The 19,203-nt window shown below is 41.2% G+C and overlaps 1 protein-coding gene across 3 annotated transcripts in view; it reads right to left on the bottom strand.

The window, feature by feature from the left end:
- Positions 1-241: 241 nt before the first annotated feature.
- Positions 242-19,203, bottom strand: part of GALNTL6 (polypeptide N-acetylgalactosaminyltransferase like 6) — a 487,437-nt gene continuing 468,475 nt past the window's right edge. The window contains exons 13-17 of one of the 3 annotated variants that reach the window (XR_011809019.1): positions 18,481-18,559; positions 17,356-17,572; positions 6,157-6,461; positions 4,639-4,753; positions 242-1,873 (exon numbers count right to left, since the gene is read on the bottom strand). The gene's annotated coding sequence lies outside the window, so the exon portion shown is untranslated. The remainder of the gene's footprint in view (positions 1,874-4,638; positions 4,754-6,156; positions 6,462-17,355; positions 17,573-18,480; positions 18,560-19,203) is intronic. The other 2 variants (XR_011809018.1, XR_011809020.1) reach the window with 2 other exon arrangements.

The following is a 19,203-nucleotide window of genomic DNA, read 5'->3' on the forward strand; positions in this document are numbered from 1 at the left end:
CCGCTGTATGTGTATACGGGGGGGTTATTTTTCGATTTATCCCCCCCCGCTTCTCTTTTTTCGTGGTATGCAATGGGGCACTGGCTGGTGAATATCCAAGCACAGTGTGAGCACAGTGATGGACGTACAGCTGGGCAAGCACAGGCCCCATTAATTACTGCAGGCAGCCGGGGCAGAACGGCGCTGGTGCACGTTCAGGACAAGCCTGTAAAGTCAACACATTTTTCTTCGGGGTAGCAGATTGTGGAAGAGATTGCAGAGATCTTATCAGCCCCTAGCTTTGCATGTATTTCATTACTAATTTTCAGCATTAAAAGTTAGGCATCCTGTTTCCGCCTTTGAAGGGCTGTCACACACCTGCACGCACACAAAAACCTGATTATTTGAGTCCTCCACAAAGCACAGTGATGTAAGGACAATACTCCCCATGTAACACTTTTGCCTTTTCTACACGCTCAGTAATATCCGCTTATTTTGACATATTTCATCCTTTTTTTTTCCCTGTGTGCACTGTGAGGATATCAGATCCAGCAATCCTGAACATTAACTTTCAATGATAAGCGCTGTAGAAAGAAAACAGGATATTACACCTTGAACAGGATCACTTTGGAGGAAAAAAAAAGAAACAGAGTGACCTTTGTAGCTGACACACCTAGACACAGAAGTCTTTGTTTATTCGTATAACCCATGCAAGTGCTGTATAGCACCCCATGATCCTTCCCCACACTAAAGGGTACAAGGCACGGGAAAGCAGCACTTACAGCATGGGCAACAGCTCTAACCCTTACAGGTGTTTGCATGGCCCTCTGACTTCCAGAGGGCTGGAGGAGAGGTCCCCAGGGGTGTTTTCCCGAGCTCCCTCCCCATTTGCAATGGCAGTGATCACACTGACATCTCCACATGAAGGCTCCAGTGCCTGTTTTTAGGATGACAACAGCACCTGCACGAGGCTGGGGGGGGTGGAAGCCCCCAACTTCAGGAGACCTTAACTGCAGCAAGAGGTGGCATTGCCTGCCTCCCTTGGCTTAGCCTCCATTTTGGGGATCCCTTTCTGTTCTGCTGTGCTGGTGCACACACAAGAAGAAGAAACAAATCGCTCTAAGTGCTGCACAGAGGGTGGCATAGAGCTGGCTGCGGCCCTGGGAAGCCGCTCTGCTGCTGCTTGTCAAAGCTGAGTGACAGGGACAGGGCTGCCTGCATGCCGGTCAATACTACACGATTTCACATTTGTAAGGTTGCCCACCTATTATATATATATATATTTTTTTTTTTTAATGGAGGCTTACATCCTGCCGATACCCATGAATGAAGGGCACATCCGAGACCACGCAGAGCTCCCCGCTGGAGGGTGACCCCGCGTGCGGCAGAGCCTGGCACCCGGCCATAAATCAATTCCCCTTCAGCTGCCCTAGGGCAGCGGCTTCCTCAGCCGGCAGCTCTTCCCCACGGAGGAGGAGCAGCCGATGCCCGCTGGGAGGCAGTGCGGGCCCGGGGACGGGACCCTGGTGCCAGCCCCTGGGCCGGCTCGGCCCCGGCAGGGCTCCCCGAGGGGGCTCCCCCTTCCCTTTGCTGTCCCCTTGCTCCAGGAGCGCCGGTAGCCCAGCCCGACTCCAGACGTCCCAGGCTAATGCTGACCTTGTCAGTTATCTTCTGGCACCACCCCACCGAAGGCATTTGTCTTCATTAGGGACGAGTTGAAGTCTCAGGTTCTGCACTCTTCATTCCTCCCGTGGAGTAAAGTCCCCCAAAATATATGCAGAACATATTTTTGCTCTTGCCAAACTCATACGGCTGAGATAGAGAATTCAAATTAAAGTTGCCTTTGGATTGTCTCCAGTAACATTCAGAAACACTTTAAAAAGTCTTTTATGACCTGGAAGGAGAGAGAGGAAAAGAGAGAGAAAGAAGGTTAAACATGAAACTTCGCCTCTCTTATTTGCAAAGGACTGTACACACCACAGTGCTTTAAGCATCTAGCTTAAACTAAAACAAGAAACAATCCTGACTGTTATTAGGGGCTTAATCAACTTCTGTCAGCCTGATACTCTGTCATTCAAATGTTTCCAGCAGACAGGCACTGTCATAATGTTTGGATCTATATGTGGACGTGTCTACTGTTTGCTGAGCCAAAATCATATGTTCATTTCTGCACATGCCTCCAAATAAATACCCGGCAGTATTTAAGTCGGTGCACACCCTTGCTGCTCCCAAACCAGGACCTTCGATGACCTGGGGGTGAAGGATCTGATTACCAATCCCCTAAGCCATTCAGCTGCCTTATTGCTGGGGATTTGGGGGATGGTGTCTGCAGCAGGGTCACGGGCAAATGTCAAAACCTCACGCAGTCGCCTGCGCTGGGGAAGTGTCAGTATTTGGATATGCCTGTTAAGCGTTGTCCTGAATATTCAGCCACAATAAAGGCCTCTCTTGAACATTAATGCAGACTTTCAAAGGAAATGCCTATAAACTTTAGTACCTATCAAAATGAAAATCATCTAGTGCAAAGCTCCAAAATACAACAAGCTGCTGTAAAGGCTTCAACACCCCCCCATTTTGCTCATCTGCAGATTTTCTTCAAACACAGTCCTCCTTTGTCAAGCCTGCAGCTCCGAGACCAACTTCCCTTTCTGCTGAGTGCAGCAAGTGTAGATCACAAGGCTTTTTCACGAGTCTGTTAACAGTGCTTTGAAATTTGCAATGGATTGTAGACCTCAAGCAATTTCATTTTCCTTAGAAGTTTCCAGAATTAACTACCAACACTTCATTTAGTGCGGTATTTCACGATAGGATATACTCCAGGCTTAATGTAACAGCAAACTTGGTCATGCTTTGATTAGAGAAGAAATTGCTGGAAAACGCCAGCAGATAGGCAGTGGCTTGCTTTCCTAAGCTGAATGCCCTGAACACGAGAGGGCTGGTTTCTTTTTAACATGGCTTTTAAAGGGTATTGGCATGTTTACATTATGAATTATGTATTACAAAGCACTCATCAGTATTATGATCTATACCTTAGTGCACATTTCATCACAGGATCCCAAACTTCTCTTCAATTCATTAATGCAAAAACCTTGTACATGGACAGGATCTGTAGTAGTCTTGTGGGAGGTAAAAGAGTAGATGGAAAGAAAAGTTGCCAGGCAGGAGAAGCACAGTACCCCGGAAAAGATCTGGGAAGGATTGGTGATGGGCCCTATGCACCAGTCAGTTGTCTGTCCTTTCATCTGCTGTTCTGTCCTGTTTTGGACAGAGACAAAAGCAACAGTGCGTGTTTGCATGGCTGCATATGATGACACATGAGGAGCAAGCAGTCTGTCAGCTGGAACAATAGTCCTTGAACATGTTTCCTCTGTCTCCTGCCTCTGGTCCAGTGAGAACTCTAGCTGCATTTAATCCCTTTTCCCGTCCCTTTCCAGCTTCCCTACTACAAACCTGACCGTGGAGAGTTACTTGCATGTAAACAGTCGTCCGTGAACAAAGCTGCTGAGGTTTGACGCATTGCTACTTTGTGTCTAAGGCAAGCTGGCCATTGGCACTTAAAGAAATGTTGTGCAGAGCCCTAGCATGGAGCCGTTGGTGTCAGCCCTACACCAAGCTCTGTTAGAGGCTTCCCACCCTGCTGACACCATCCTCAGCACAGGGACACTCGTGCAGACTCCACGTTAATGAGGCGTTCACCAGCTAGGACAATTCAGAAGGACAGAATTTGGCATACACTCCAGTTAAAGCTACATCTTAAATATTTTCAGCATATGTATATTTGATTTCGGAGTTGATAAAAAATGGAATTACAGGTTTTAAAATTCTTCTTAATTTCTGCAATTGTTTAAAATGTACTTTAATAAAACAAGTGGCTCTCAGTAATACTTAATACATGCTTTTGCATATTAGACTGAGGTACACTTCATCCTCATTGTTTGGTGTTCATGATCTCTAATCTTTAGTTCAGTTTTTCCTATAATTCTCCTTTATCCCCTCCCCTTTTTTTTTTTTTCCTTAAGCTGGAGCTTTAGCAATGCATGCCCTACCAAAAATTATTCTTCAGCATTTCACCATTTGATTTAATGCTTTTGGCACAGCACAGTTTGCCTCCTTTGCTTTTTCTGTCACTTTTATGAAGAACACGTTATGAAGTTCCTGTCATTATATTTAGCCCCCATACTCCTGTCATGCCTACTTAGTCAGTTTTCCTCCCGCAGTATCACCTCTAGCTCATCCTATATTTTATCACACAACAACAGTAAGTGAAGCTCATTATTTTGTGTTGGTCTGTATTCTACCCATGTCCTGAAGACTAGGTTGTAAAAAAATAACATATATATATAGACTTTTTCCAGATGCACTTTCTGGTATCGAGCACCAATCAATGTTTATGGCCGAGGCTGTACTATTAATATTGCTTTTGTCTGAAGTAAGTTAACCTCTTTTGGATTTGCAAGTCCTCAAGAAATCCACACTGCGATGCCTGTTGACAATCCTTGACAGATTTGGATCTCGTTAAAGCAGGAGATGGAATGGTCTGGTACGTGGGTGTCTCATTTAAGTTTGAGGAGAACTGGAATGATTCTGAGCATGGCTTAGCCATTTCAGAAGTAAAAGAAAAATACATATTTTAAATGACTTTATTTTAGGAACTCTCACCTGTATTTTGAACCAGACGTACGAGCAAGTATTTTGGATCCAGAAAATATCCTCTTTCAGGTTGACATATTCCTGAACACTTTGAACAGAAATTAACTGGCATCATTTCCTGAATCTAGGGCAAGAAAAATTGAAATATGTTGCTGCAATTTCTGTTATGCTGAAAAAGTGAATGGTGTAAACACCCACATTTCAGATGCTGATTTACTTTTCCTAAAAACTTTTAAAATCTAGCAAATTACAAGAGTTAATTCAATGAAATTGACAATTTGAACACAATCTAAAGTACCTTTGAGGTACAATATGAAATATTTTACAAACAACCACAAATAAATTAGATTTCCATATTTCCATGGACAGTTTATTGTTGAGCTGTTGGTAGTCTAACATAACATTATTATATTAAGATTCTTATTCAAGATAGTATGTTATGTTCAAAATTAAACAAGACATACTTACTGAAGTTAATCTTTGTTAGTAAAGTATTGGGTAAGTTTGGTAAAGTCAACATGTCAAATCTGAACAAGATCAAGCCCTAGGAAGCTTTGTAGGCAAGTAAGGAGGACAATCAAAGGTTGTTAAATTGAAAAATACAGATGTGCAACAATTACTAGTCACTAAAACAACTATCCATTGTTGTTCCTTAGCCACAGGATACACAAGCAGAAAGAGTAATTTGCCTTGTTTTACATAAATATGTGAAAGGTCAATTAATGATGACTTAACTAATAATAACTCCAGTCTAGGAGATAGGTTTATGCATTAACATTGAAATAATAGCACCAGAGTAACATCACAGAGATAAATCAGACTTATTTTCCAATTGGCTTCCTTGGGAATGTGGAAGGTGCATGGCATAAGGTGAGGTACCTGCAACTGACAACAAAGTAAGACTATTACCCTTAGTCATGTAAAGTTTGCGGATCCTCACAGCCTCCATCACAAATCCATTACTGGAAGTCAAAAGTCTTGGTAGCAATTCAACATAAAAGTATCCAGATAACAACTCCAAGCTTTCTTACTGTTTTGCAGGTTTCACAAACTGTGAGTCTGACATTACAAGTGGATGCGAAGCAATGCAAGGATGCTAAGTGGCCTCTGTTCTCATGGAGTTGCTATTTGGAGAGAAATTCTTAAACAATAGATTATTTCTATTATGTATAATCTGACACCAAGTTGTATTGATTAAGTAATTGAGTGAAATGATTCTGTTATAAAAGGCATGTTTTGTGGGAATTGCTTGTGAAATTGCAGGCAGCAGCAGCTGTTGGATCATAACACTGCACATATTCAAGTCTTTTACTAAATATAATCATAAAGAAATAGATTTCACAAGGTTTTTAGTACAACATGCAGATGCATCTTTTTTTTTTTTTTTTTTGGAAGTTTCTCCCTTTACTCAGATCCACAGCTACATAGATATCCTAACTTGATATGAATTAAACAATTTCTAACGTGTACAGTTTTAGCTTAGGTATCAATACAGATACAAATGCACAACTGTAATAAGGTTATCACCTTGGCAAGCTGAACTCCGCTGCTTTTTAGTTACCCATGAGAAGTAGTGACAATGGCAGGATCTCATCCACCTTCAAATACTGATGGTTTCCAGCTCTCTCAGTTCACTGTCATTCAACTCCCTTTTCTGATTTACAACTGCAGTTACAAACTAGTTGGCTGAATAGTCCAATGAAGCCAAATATATTCTGAAATCCTAAAGTATGTGCAACTGGCTGGAAGCAGATCTCCAGTTTGTACTTTTATTTTCAACACCGGCTTATCTAAATCTTCGTTCTGAATAGTTTGATCCACCTCAGGACATCCTTTAGGAAAAGGGAGTTTAGAAGTTAGTTGCAGTTCACAGAGTAAGTAATAAAAGACTCATTACAATTGACAATATTTCAAACTGAACTGAAAAATCAGCAATAGATTCCTAATCTCTTTCATTGACCCTGAGTCAATGAAAGCTGCTCCTGTAAGCCTTAGGTCAAAGTGAAGTTGATTCTATTCCTTGTTTACCATCAACAACCTTGATATATTGGAATATAAATAAAAATGAATGTGGTATCTGTGTAACTAATTGTTCTCTCCCGCATACTCCCCCCAGAACAGTGCTCTAGGATAAAAGCTATGGGAAGACTGCACAGTGCCAGTTAAAGCATGGTGATCCTCAGCAGAGCTTTGTAAACTCTTGGCTAACAGCTTGAAAAAGCTGTTTGCCTGCTTATTAACCCACAAGATTCATGAAGATAAAACTTGTTTTCAATACATTTTTAGATTTGAATGAGCAGGATTATAATATGAACAAAAACTAATTTAACAAGTTGCCTCTTTCAGGCTTTTATGCAAAATCTCTCTTCAAACTTGCCCTGCTAAGCCTTTGGTGTCAGAGTTGATTAACACAAAGGAGGAGATAGAGGCACTGTTCCTCACAACATTTAGGTCAGTGCTGATACTCTCCAGCATGTATCTAGGCCACGTCTAATTAATCCCAGAATATTCCATTGCTGCCAGTTTACCTCTGCCAGCTTCTCCCACGGAAACCTGGCAACAAAGATTTTTACCTTAGGTGAGGAATTTCCCTTTTCTGAAGGCAAATGGGAGATTTTTTTTTTCCCCCCATAATCTAATTATGCAATGTTTATTCAACAACTTATAGAGCCCTTAGGATATGAAGTATTTAGCAGGGTTGAATACCTCCACTTGAAACTTGGGGAGTATTGCCGTTGACTTAATTAGAGCCAGGACTTCAACCCCAGTTGTGTTGGGGATAAAGTTGACCAACTAGGGCCTTCTCGTTTCTAAATTTGATACTGCCAGTCAAAAGAATCCCTCCCCCCACCTCCCCCCCCACCCCCCATGTATTGCACGGTTAATCAAACTAAGACCAGAAAATAGAGGAGATCAGCAAAACAAGAATGTCACAGAAAAGCCTAGTAAAGCAGATGAGGAGAAGTTGAGGGGCTGAACTATATTTTGCACTTTGAACTGCCATCTACAGACTTCTATGGTCATTACTAGTAACTACACAAGGGGTTTGCAAATATACCCACAAGCTCAGGGAACTGCTTGAATTGAGACAAACTGCCCCTGTGAAGCAGCGGTGTCAAATAACCCAGCACACTTCCTGAACAAAAGATACCCTTTTTCCATGTTTTGTGCATTACACTGGTGATGCACAGAATCACATGTATCACAATGCTAAAAGCAGAGCATTAATTAGAATGCACCATTGATATGCAATTATGCAGGGTGCTGAGTGTCAGAAGCAGCACCATGGCTGCAGCCGGAGGACAGTGACTTTTTAAATCAGTGCTCTATAAACGTGCACATCTTGTATGCACAAAGTCAGGTGATTTTTTGTACCTGATGATGAAGCGCTAAAAGACAAGACAAATTATTACTTGCAGAACAAGAAATGCCTGTTATTGTGCATCTATTAATATGCTCTTAAAATATAGACCAAGAAAAGCATGGACATTTTTGTAATGGGTGAGGTATGTTTTTGAGGCCACCCTCAGTTTTTCCAATTATGTCCTTACAATCTCCTTTATTTAAACATAAAAAAATTTGCATTTGATACAGCACTGTTATCAAAATCCTCATTTAAATGCTTCTGATACCTTCAAAATTATGTAATATTTCAAATGTAAATAAGATGCAGATTTTCACATACTTGTTTTCCTGTCTTAAGTGGGTTGATTACTAAAACAGGAAATGCTATTCATAAGTGCTTGATACTGGCATATTTTTTTAAAAAGGTAATAATAATAATAAAGATGTTTTTCAATGTGATTTTTTTTTAAAAGGAAATAGCCAAATCATCATTCACCTCCAGTTTCACGTGCATTAAGATTTACCTGCCCTTCAAATCTGTGGTGGTGAGCCAGCTGATACCTACATCACCATGCCTCACATCTACATACAGAATTTTAGAATTCATCTCATATTTTAGCTTGTAATAAAATTACGAAAGCAGGTTTTCTAAGATGTAGGATGCATGTACTTCAGCAAAGTGTCTATGGATGTATCATGTTCCCTAAAGCTCTGAAAATACCAAGTCCCACTATCTTGCATTTAATGCTTTAAGATGACCCCACAGATAGGTAATAAAATGATCACTTCGGTAAAGATGCACACAGCCTGGTGATGTGATAATAATAGTCCGAGTTTGTGCAATCAGTCATGATTCACGGTGCTCTTTCACCCAAGTCTCCTAGAGTAGTACTGGACTTGAGTGTGGGAGAGGGACTCCCACCTTCTTCATCTTGGCCATGCCTCTGGCTGTATCGCAGAGCTCCACAGGTGTGTGCAGTGGTGTGTATGGCTGTATGATTGACACAGGTAGATGGGCACTGAAGAGAGGAGTTATTTGAGCAGATTAGACTGGCTCTAGGCTTAATGTTATTGCCCTGTCCACTGCAGAACAAACTCATTATTCAAAAAGAGTATTACTCAAAGGTAACTTAAAAGTCCCCTACATTCATGAGTCTGGATTTTGGAGTCTGCTAGACATAATTTTCATTGCAATACTTACAGAAGTTAATTAAACACGTAGTTATTGTTTTGCAATCCAAACAGAGATGCACTATTAACATAGGTAGGGGTGATCAATAACTTGTTCTTTCTGAAAAAGTACACATAGTACATGCAAAATGCGTGCAATTATATTAAAAAGAACTTCTATGCTGTTACAAGTGACTACACAACTTGAACTGCTGTTGAAAAATTAAAATAGTTCATTGTAAGCCTTCCAGAACTTGCTTCATCTGATAACAATGTCCTCTCTGATCATTCAGAGCTTCTACCAAAGTCTTTTTTTTCTGCTACTACCCTTTTGTTAGTCTGTAATTCCTCTTTTTCTCTCAATAAAAGTGATTGTTTTATACAATTTCCTCATCAGACTCCAACCTTGATACCAGGATTTTCAGTTTTCCACTCAGTTATCTGGGTACAGTTAAATGACTCCCTCCTTTCAAGTATCCACAATAATCTCTGTTATGAAGGCAAGTGTTTTCCTACCCTATAGTGCATGAAGAGGAATAGCAATAGCATCAGTGTCTATGCTGACCTTATAAACAAAGTTCACAGTGAAAAACCCTTATTGTTAAGATGAGTTTTACACTGAAGCAAAAAATATACTGCCCTTTAGTTGGTTTTGACATAAAATACTAGGATCCCTTGCTAGTTATCCCAGATCTACAGCATTGTCCTATCCTACCTTTAAAATAAAGTTGCATGGGTCAAGAATAGCATTATTTAAATTGACCTGGCCAGAAATGCTTAGCAGATGCATCTGGTTTTCTTCATTCTCCTGTGATGCCATGTTTCAAATTCAATACATTATTTCATGTATCCTGCTGTCAGTGTCTATTTTTATGGCCATGAAACTCAGTGTTTCTCTATTCTTCCTCACTGCTGACAGTGCTCTGAACATGGCACTGGCTCACTGAAGCAATGCAAATGAAATAAGAATAATCTTATAAATTAGTCTGCTTAAAGTCAGGACATAGATTCCCTTGCCCTCTTATTTGAGATTTCAGTATGCAAAATGCAAAAAGATCCTAGGAGCTCTGCAGCACAGCCAAGGAGTACAATGTTTGGATGCTGCCACGCTGACCAATTTCAGCTCTTTATTTATCTTTCTCTGCTGCCTTTTTGCTCTGTCTGTTGTGTACCTTTTACCCTGTGTTTGCTCAGTGCAAGCACAGACTCATTGAGCCTGTTCCTAGAGAACCTATAGGGTGTTACACATGTCCTAATCCTGGAAGTAATTGAGACCTCAAGCACATGCACACGTGTGCACACACCCATTGTACTCATGTGGGAGTGCCAATATATTTTCTGTGGATACAAAAACTGGCAGGAGTTTCGAAAGGTGTATCTGCACTAATTAGAGTAAATATCTTTTGGATGCCAGAGCTTTCCAGATCAGCTCCCAAAGCTTTAACATTTATATTATCCTGTTTCTTTGAGGATGCATTTGAAAGAGAGTTTCAAACTCACAGCCCACCTCTAAAGCAATAATAATAACATGAAAAATTTTGTTTTCAATAAGCCAGCTTTCATAGCAAGTTGTAGCTTCCATTACTGGTAAGATGCTTAGTTCTCTAAGCCCCCTTAAGGCTTAGAGAATACCTGTAGCTGTTTGGTACACTGATTGGCACTGATATTTTCATCTCTGAACATGTAAGTGCTAACCTTTTGTGCATAGAACACTACATGCTACTTTTTATGGCTGTATTTTAATAAGCTTCATCGTTATTTTTATCCAATCATTCTTAAGGTCAACAGGCCAGATGCTGAATATGTATAAATCATGCAGCTTCAAATACATCAAAGAAACTATATTCATTTGTCCCAGGATTTGGCTCCCTACTTCCAGTTTCACCAGACTTTTCTTCAACTAATCTTGCAAATGCCTTAACCACATCCACTTCCTACTCTACCCCTCTCAATCCCTTTCAAATACCTCCTTCTTAACATATAACCCCTCTGTAATTCTTCCCTTTTAAATCCTTTTCAATCCTATTTTTTCTTCTTCTTTTTTTTTTTTTTTTAATTAGCTAATTGTTAGAAACATTTGTAACTCTTTGAAATTTTACTTCTGAATGTGTTGTGGTATGTTGACTCTGAGGGCTAAAGTTCCTAAGCAGCTTTCAGAATAATAAGATTTGTGTGCATGACTTCCATGCACTACTTTGAAGATTTACTCTATAGAGTTAAAAGATTTTTAAGAAATCAGCTTCTTTATTATGTTCACTTGTAAACACTGCTCAGAGTATGCATCTTTTACAGTACTGTTACTCTTTTCCCCTCCAAGATACTTGCTGTGCTTGAAGAGCTTGCGAATGTATACCGCTAAAATACAACTTTTTAACCTAAGGGTGTGTCACCTTTAGACATAGCTGATACACTCAGCAGCTTTTGTCCAATTTGCCCCCAGCCTGCTCTTCACATTTGTATGCATAACATATTTGCATTACAAATTCCTTTAGCAGGAAGCTTGTTCTCATTCTCTGCATGACCAACATTTCCACTGCTACGTGGCAGTAACTTGTAAATACCAAATGTAAAGCATGGTGTGATCCAAAATGGTATGCTTACATACCATATTTTTGAAGTTAGCAACATCTAAAACAATACTAAAATGCCTGGGTTTTGCAGGCTGGCTCAGTTGCCCCAGTGTTCCTGATGTTTTATAGTTTGTGGGACTATGTACCATTATTTCATATCAAGGTTTTCAAAATCTCATGACAAGTAAACCTACTGAGCACCTAACTTTTGTGTGCAGTATGTTTGATCTGGTAATTTGGGTTTGGTTTGCCAAGCCTGTATGTGGATAACTTTGTTCATGTTCACTCTCATGCTGTAGCACAGCTATGTAAGCGTGCCATGTGGCTGGCTGTGTTGAACAAGGTGTGCTGGTTTCGACTGCTGTGCCAGCTGGTCCCGGGTATTTGCATTGGCTCAGATAACACCGGCACTCCTCTATCCACGCCTGCTGCTGTGTGTGCTCTGGCTGGGAGCTGCAGCCTGGTCATTTATCTTAAACCCAAAGCCAGTGCTCACAGATGTGACTCAAGATACAATTATTCATTTTCACATTTTTCCTCCTCCACCTGCTCCCTCCACTGCAACTAAACCACCTCCACCTGGGGTATTTTGCTGAAGCATTTGCATCCCCCCAAAAAACATTATTCCACTACTTCATCCATATACAACATTTTGAATTCAAAGAGCTTTCAACTTTTTAGCAGGCCTCTGGTTAACTAGTTGATTCTGTTAATAATGAGCCATATGAAATATAATCACACATAATTGGGGAAAAGGAATGTTAAGCAAGTCTCCTGTGCCAAAAGAAGCAAGGAAGAATTGTAAAAAAAAAAAAAAAAAGGCATTTAGTACATGTAGAGGTTTCCATGTATGGCCTCAATTGCTTCCCCCTTTTCTCAGAAACTATGGGATAGTGACTTTACAATGACCCTGTTATAATAAATATACACACATGCCTACACCTTCTTTTGAGATCCAAGGCACCAAGACTTATGGATTGGTGCTTCACGTGCTTTCTTGTTGCCCCAAGCTGTGTAATCATATTGTTTTTTTTCCATAATTAAGATGGCAAGAACCACAGATTAGATTAACTGTTCTCTGAAGAAAAAATATTAGACTTAGCTGCAGACTTCCTGAGGACTCGGTTAGGGTTACTAGAATAACATGCATTACAGATGAATAGGAAAAGACAAAAAACAGATTAGGAAGATTATGACAGTTAAATATTTAACACCAAGTCTGTCCTGTACACATGTAAATATTTCATTTTGTTTGTTTTTTAAGGTGTCCCGTACTCAGAAACACTTGCTTCCTTAGCATGCAGTGGGAGTAGAGGAGTTTGTGGGACTAAGGATGTGACTGAATCTTCAAACACACATTCCCATCCAGTACCTTTTAATTTATCCTCTTTAAACACAGAAGAGGGGTGTAGAGGTGTGTCTGTGTTTTTGTTCATCCTGCTGCATAGCAAAGTCACTTTGCACAACCTCTTTCAGAGAGGCGAAGGAAAGCAGACCCAAATCAGGTTTTTGTTCCCCCAACAGGGCAGCAGGCCAGGCTGTGCTTGCTGCTGCACTGCGCACATTCAGCCTCTGCCTTGTTTTACACCCAGCAGTCTTAATACACCTTTGGGGGAAAAATGTTTTCCTGGTCAAAATAGTTACCATCAGATATAGTTTATATCATCAGTTATAGTTTACACAGGTCTAAGGAAGTGCTACCCAAATGCTTTGAGTGCTCAAGAGAGAAGTCCTGCAATCATATACAACCATAAACATGACAGGGTGCATCAGAAACTTTACGTCTTTAAAAAGCTTTCCAACCGGAGGATGATCCTGCCTGGATCTGGTACATGGATCAGAACAAACAATAGAAACAGAGCTCTCTCCGTTCCCACATTCCCACAAGTTCAGCCTGTCACGAGAGGCAGACTGAGTTGTCTCTGGTGATACCAGGCCTGACACTTTGACCACCATCCCTGGAAACAGCATGCTACATTTTACCTCTACTTTGACAGCAACTGCAGTGGAAGGATACAGAAAAGACACTGAAGGAAGCTATTTTTCTCTTTAGTGATGCCAGCCCTTGCAACTCACCGGCTTTTTCCACAAGGTCTCAGTCCCTGTAGCTTCATAAGTAACTTCTACCCATGGCAACTGCAGAAAAACCCCAATCTTCACACCCTCCCTCCAGAGCTCTACCACCCTCCACTCCCCCAAAACCTGCCAAGAGCTCAAATAGCCCTAAAGTCAACACTAACACATTAAGAATATAATTCATGAGGTAAACTTGTGACTTTTGGATGCCTGCCACAGGCAAACCGTTTCGTCATTCCAGCTTCAGAGCTGTGCCTCGTTACTTGGGAATAAAGCTCCCCAGCTTTCTAAAGGTCTCTGGTGACCTTTACTGGACTCAGCTGGCTTTTCAGCAGGGTGCACTTCTGTTGCTATGGCAGTGGGAGCCCAGGCCTGTGCTTCACTCACAAGGCCTGGGGAATTTCTTCACAGGCATCACTGTCACGAGTAAGACTGCAATTAGGCAAAGCCTTCAGCTATCGCAAAGACACTCTGCTGCCTGGGTTATCTGACATAGCATCTTTTACTGCAGAGAGATATATATGTGTTTTGTGCAGTAAGTTACTATTTTGTGAACTTGCTAACTCAAATAGCAGCCAAGGATGATTTTTCGGCACTATCCTTTTCGTACTCTACAACATTTCTGCTCCATGTAGTTCTTACCAGTGCTCTTTCTAATGCTATACAGCAAATACTTAGACATGGCCGCGTAGCCATTTGGCACATCTTTGTATCCCTTCAGAAATAAAAAAAAAAAAAAAAAAAAAAAAAAAAAAAAAAAAGGAAAACTCCTTTTAACTAATGGAAGGAAAATAAAGAAAGGACTGTACTTGATCTGTCTTTGCAGCTTCAACAGCATTAATTATTTGCATCTGAGTGTTAAGAGAAGGAGAACATGAACAGGGAAGCAGAAGGGTTTCTATACCTTGAAGTCTTAGGGCTTTTTTTTAAGACATTTTTTTTTTTTTTTAAAAAAAAAAAAACAAAAACTTTTCTTCAATTCTAATGCACTTGGAAAAGCTGATTTCTGACTCCTGCTTGCCAATAACAACTTATTTTAAAGAAAAATCAATGTGTACTATGATGGTATTTATTTGCATTTTAATTTCCTTTGATACAAGATGTCAAACGAACAATACCTGATTGCTAGCAATAAAGTCTTAGAGTTTACTCGCTGTGTCTCTACTTTATCATAACAAAGCACGCTTGCAGGGGGGATTTTTAGCACCCAAAACAGGCTATAAAAGACTGTAGGCTGCATGCATTCCTTGCTGCTATTAAGTTCCTCTCAGTATGCAAACCTTTGCCCTTTGATTGCTCTTATTGTTGCTATGGTACTGTGTAACTTTGCATTTTGTATAATAACCAGGCCAGAGCTCTGATTGTGGCCATCAGACATGCCATGATGCAAAGCCTTAGCACCAGCAACAACTTGCTTCTGCCTCTCCTGAGCTTCAAATGTGCCGAGACACTATGCTTTTGCTTCCTTGAGCAAAGGAGGTCTCCAAAACTGAACAGGTAAAGTCACTAAGGAATCTCAAAAGGCCGACTACGATTCTAAGGATCTGAAGTAAGCGAGCCTTGCTGGATGTACTTGAGAAACAACACAATGTAGGAGATGGAAGAAACAGCAAAACAGGCACTGCTACAGGAGTGGGCACCACCCCATGCTGAGGGCATGGAGCAAGTGAGGCCTTGGATGAAAGAACTTCAGTGGGAGCAGGAGCTCACATTGAGGGGCCAGGGCCTCCATCAGGGGTAAATCTCCCTCACCCACCATGCTGCTTGTGCATGGAAGAGCACAGGAGGAAGCAAAGCAGAGCATGTTGTCCTGCATGATGCTTCCTCACTAAATTCCTCCAGCTGTTTATTTTTGTTGGGGATATCAAATACCACTTGCATAATGTATGCTCTTTGCTTTGCTCTCAGGAAAGCTACAGCAAATTTTATCACAGAAAAATTGATCGCACTCTTCAGACATGCTTAAATGCAATTAAAGAATGTTTTACATACTATGCAGAAAATACAGCACTATTCAGCAGGAAAGCCTTTTTTTTTTTTTTTTTTAACTTGAGTTTTGATTTTTTAAAAATATTAATAATATGGACACCAACCAATTATTTCCCCAGGGTTCATGTTCTGCCTTGAACTATGAATTTTAAGTCAAAAAATAACTAGCTCAAACTTTGTTATTGCTGCATGAAACAAAGTCAATTACAAGAATGTGTCTCTTGGCTTTAGTAAAATTAGCATCCAACAAGACAAATAGAGTTGGAAAAATAAGATGGATATGGAATGACAGATTTTTCTGAGCCTGCACTTTTAAAGAGGATGCTTTTAGGCTCCAGCCATTCTGCTGTCTCCCATGTAGACCTGGAAAGCAAAAATACTGTCAGCCCTCCAACTGAAGTGCAGCCAGCCAGGTCCGTTCCGGGGGCCCTTCAATCTACACTTAATCACCTTCACGATGATGTGCATGCCTGTGCATTGGTGCACTTGGCAGACGCATACCGTACAAAGCTGCTATGTTCATACCCTGTAGGGCGGCTGTCACCACTATCCCTGAGGCTGACCAAGCTCCTCCAGGAAGCCCTGTCCAGCACACTTAACTCCAGCAGCTCTCCGACCCTGCTCCACAGAGCCAATGCAAAGGTGGCATAACACCACCTTCCCTGTTAAGCATGTCACATTCTTCATTCAACTAGGGCAGAAAATGAGTAATTTTATTTATGTATTTATTTTTTAAAAAGCATTCCAACAACATCAGTGCAAAATGTCCTTGTGCCTGTTTGCTTTGCTCGTGTGACACAGACACGAGGTGGCCCAATGGCTCTTCATGATCTATGCTCTTCCCCTCCTTCCCTACACCCTGCCACCTCACCTCCCATGTCATTACTTGCCCCTGACCTATGGAAAAAAAAAAAAAAAGTCAGCAGGTGGGGGAAAAGTTCCCCTCCCAGATGATCAATGAGCTCATGGGCTTTTATTTTATTTCTTTTTGAGAGAGAGAAAGAGAAGGAATAAAGTCCATTCCCAGCAAAAATATTCATGTTGGGTAAATGGTCTACAACCACTAAATTAACACAGGCAAAGAGGTTAGGTTTTCTACCTTGCTTAAAAGCAGGACACTTACAAGCACAAACTGTTAAACCTCTCCAGAAAAGTGAATACAGGCTGTTATCTCAAAAAAAAAAAAAAAAAAAGAGGAAAAAAATAGGCATACCTTGCATGCCTTGTTGCCTTGTACTATAAAAACTCCCATGAAAACCTTAGTTTGAAAACAAAGCTGTAAGCTTTAATCATATACACAAAAAATAGTCATACTGCTGTTAAATCCTCAGCAAATTATTACTCTTCCAGGTAAATATTTTGTGATACACTTATTGCCTCTTCATCTGAAATGCAAACTGTTTTCTTTATTACTGGTATAACACTTTTTAAAAAAATGAGCCACAGTATTTGTGTATGCCAACCACTGTGATCAGACACCAAGTAAAGAACACTGAGGAAAACAAATAGCTGAAAACACTGGTTCACTTTGCCTCAAAGAACCACTTTATAAGAGAGAAAATTAGTCTAGGTTTACCTTGATGGAAGCTCTCAAGAGAGCTGAAAATATCATAGACCTTATTCTTGGCTAGACTTGCCTTAACTTCCTCACATTCTTCCTGACAATCCCATCCTGAGAATTAGCACAGCTTCAGCCTTTTAAGAGTGATCTAGCTGAAGATCTCAGTAAGCGGTCAGATGAAAGACTGATGAAAGAGGAAGACTTCTTGCACAGAACAAAAGCTCAGCAACATCTGTGATACCAAAAGTAGATAACTCAAAAGACATGAAATTTCTGCTTTTTGCTTTTCATTTACTCCTACTTTCTAAAATGAAATGTGCTTTTCTAGTATTTTGCCTTTCTGAAAAACATAGTAAACTCTCCTCTAATTACACACACAAAAAAAAAGTTACACAAGAAACATTTGCCAACGTGCCACACAGCACCACATTTTTCTAGGTCTGCTACCAGGTAATACACATAAAACTACCCTTTTCCCACCTCCTGCAGCTCACTGAGGCTATACCATGGTGCCTATCAGCCTCAGGCACTGCTGATACTGCCTAGACTGCAGGAAAACTGTCTTTTCCTTACCTTGGCAGAAATGGCAGAGCAATGACAAAAGTCACACAGGCATGCTGACAGCTAGCAGGTATAGGCAGCAATGCCATTTTGCTTTGGCTCAGGAAAGCATATGTTGCACTATCCTTGCCAAGGGGCCAGCATGCAGGTACAGCAGGCTGGGACTTCTTGAGCTAGAGCCCTGACAAGCAGGTTAGAAATCCTAAAAGGCAGGGGCACAGATCTCAAGTTCTTAGCATGCTATTTAGAAGAAATAAGTTGAAACCAGTAAATGAAGCTTTCCATGGATTTTTACAGTCCTATATACATTGTTATTCAAGACTCGTGTGCCAATCAGCTAGTATCCCTTATTGATACCACCTTCATAAGCTCTTAGCAGCAGAAACATTTGCATTTTCAGCAGATGACATTGCAGTTTCATCTTCCCACCCTTCCTTGCCTTTCCCTCCCAACCCAGCTGTTATTTCACAAATACGTAGTTCTTGCCTTAAGATCTAAGAAACAACTGCAAATATCTTCCTACGTGTGCATACAGTACTGACACCTGATCTGACAGCAACAAATAATTTAGTCACTGACCTGATTTTGGGTGCACGTGGTCTCCTTTCAAGTGCATGTCCCAGTGCTTAGAGAACCAAGGATGCATCTTCTTTGAGGGCTGCAAATGCAGATTTCTTAGCATGAAAGTGGTGGAACCACAGCTGGTTGCTAATTAGGTGATACAAGCAGGAGCCCCTGAAGCAAAAGACCTCAAGAACTGAGAGAGGGAGTCAGTAAAGGCTTCGTATACCCTTTGGGATGGCCTGTGGAGGAGTGGGATTGGTGAGGAACTGGGTGATATGGGCTTGCTCAGGTAGCACCAGTTACCTCTGACTGCAACACCTGTCCTGGTGGTGCTGCTGGTGCCAGCACAGGCCCTCCTGGGTCACCTGAAGCACATGGTGTAGTCTAAGGGGATGCCTTCCAGGGTTGCCCACAGATAATTGACTTTGCACTCAGTTTGACACCCTCTGCACCATCCACCGCCCTGGAATTACCATCACAACACACCCTCCAAAACCAAGGAGGAGAGCTGGCACCGACCAGGCATGCACAGATGCCAGCACTAGCGATTGTGCAGGCAGGGAGGTGGCACTTCTCGGCCCTGGGCAGGGACCTGCCCTCAGAGCAGTGGCAGTGTCGGCACTGCCTTGAGCTAACAGGCAGCTCATGCACAGAGCTACTGCATGAGCTGGTGGTATCACGAGCTTTTGAAGATGGAAATTCAGGCTGTGGGTGGCAAGTGTTTGTGAACAGCTGCTG

The sequence above is a fragment of the Anas platyrhynchos genome, chromosome 4 (genome assembly GCF_047663525.1).
Source record: "Anas platyrhynchos isolate ZD024472 breed Pekin duck chromosome 4, IASCAAS_PekinDuck_T2T, whole genome shotgun sequence".
Classification (NCBI taxonomy): Eukaryota; Metazoa; Chordata; class Aves; order Anseriformes; family Anatidae; genus Anas; species Anas platyrhynchos.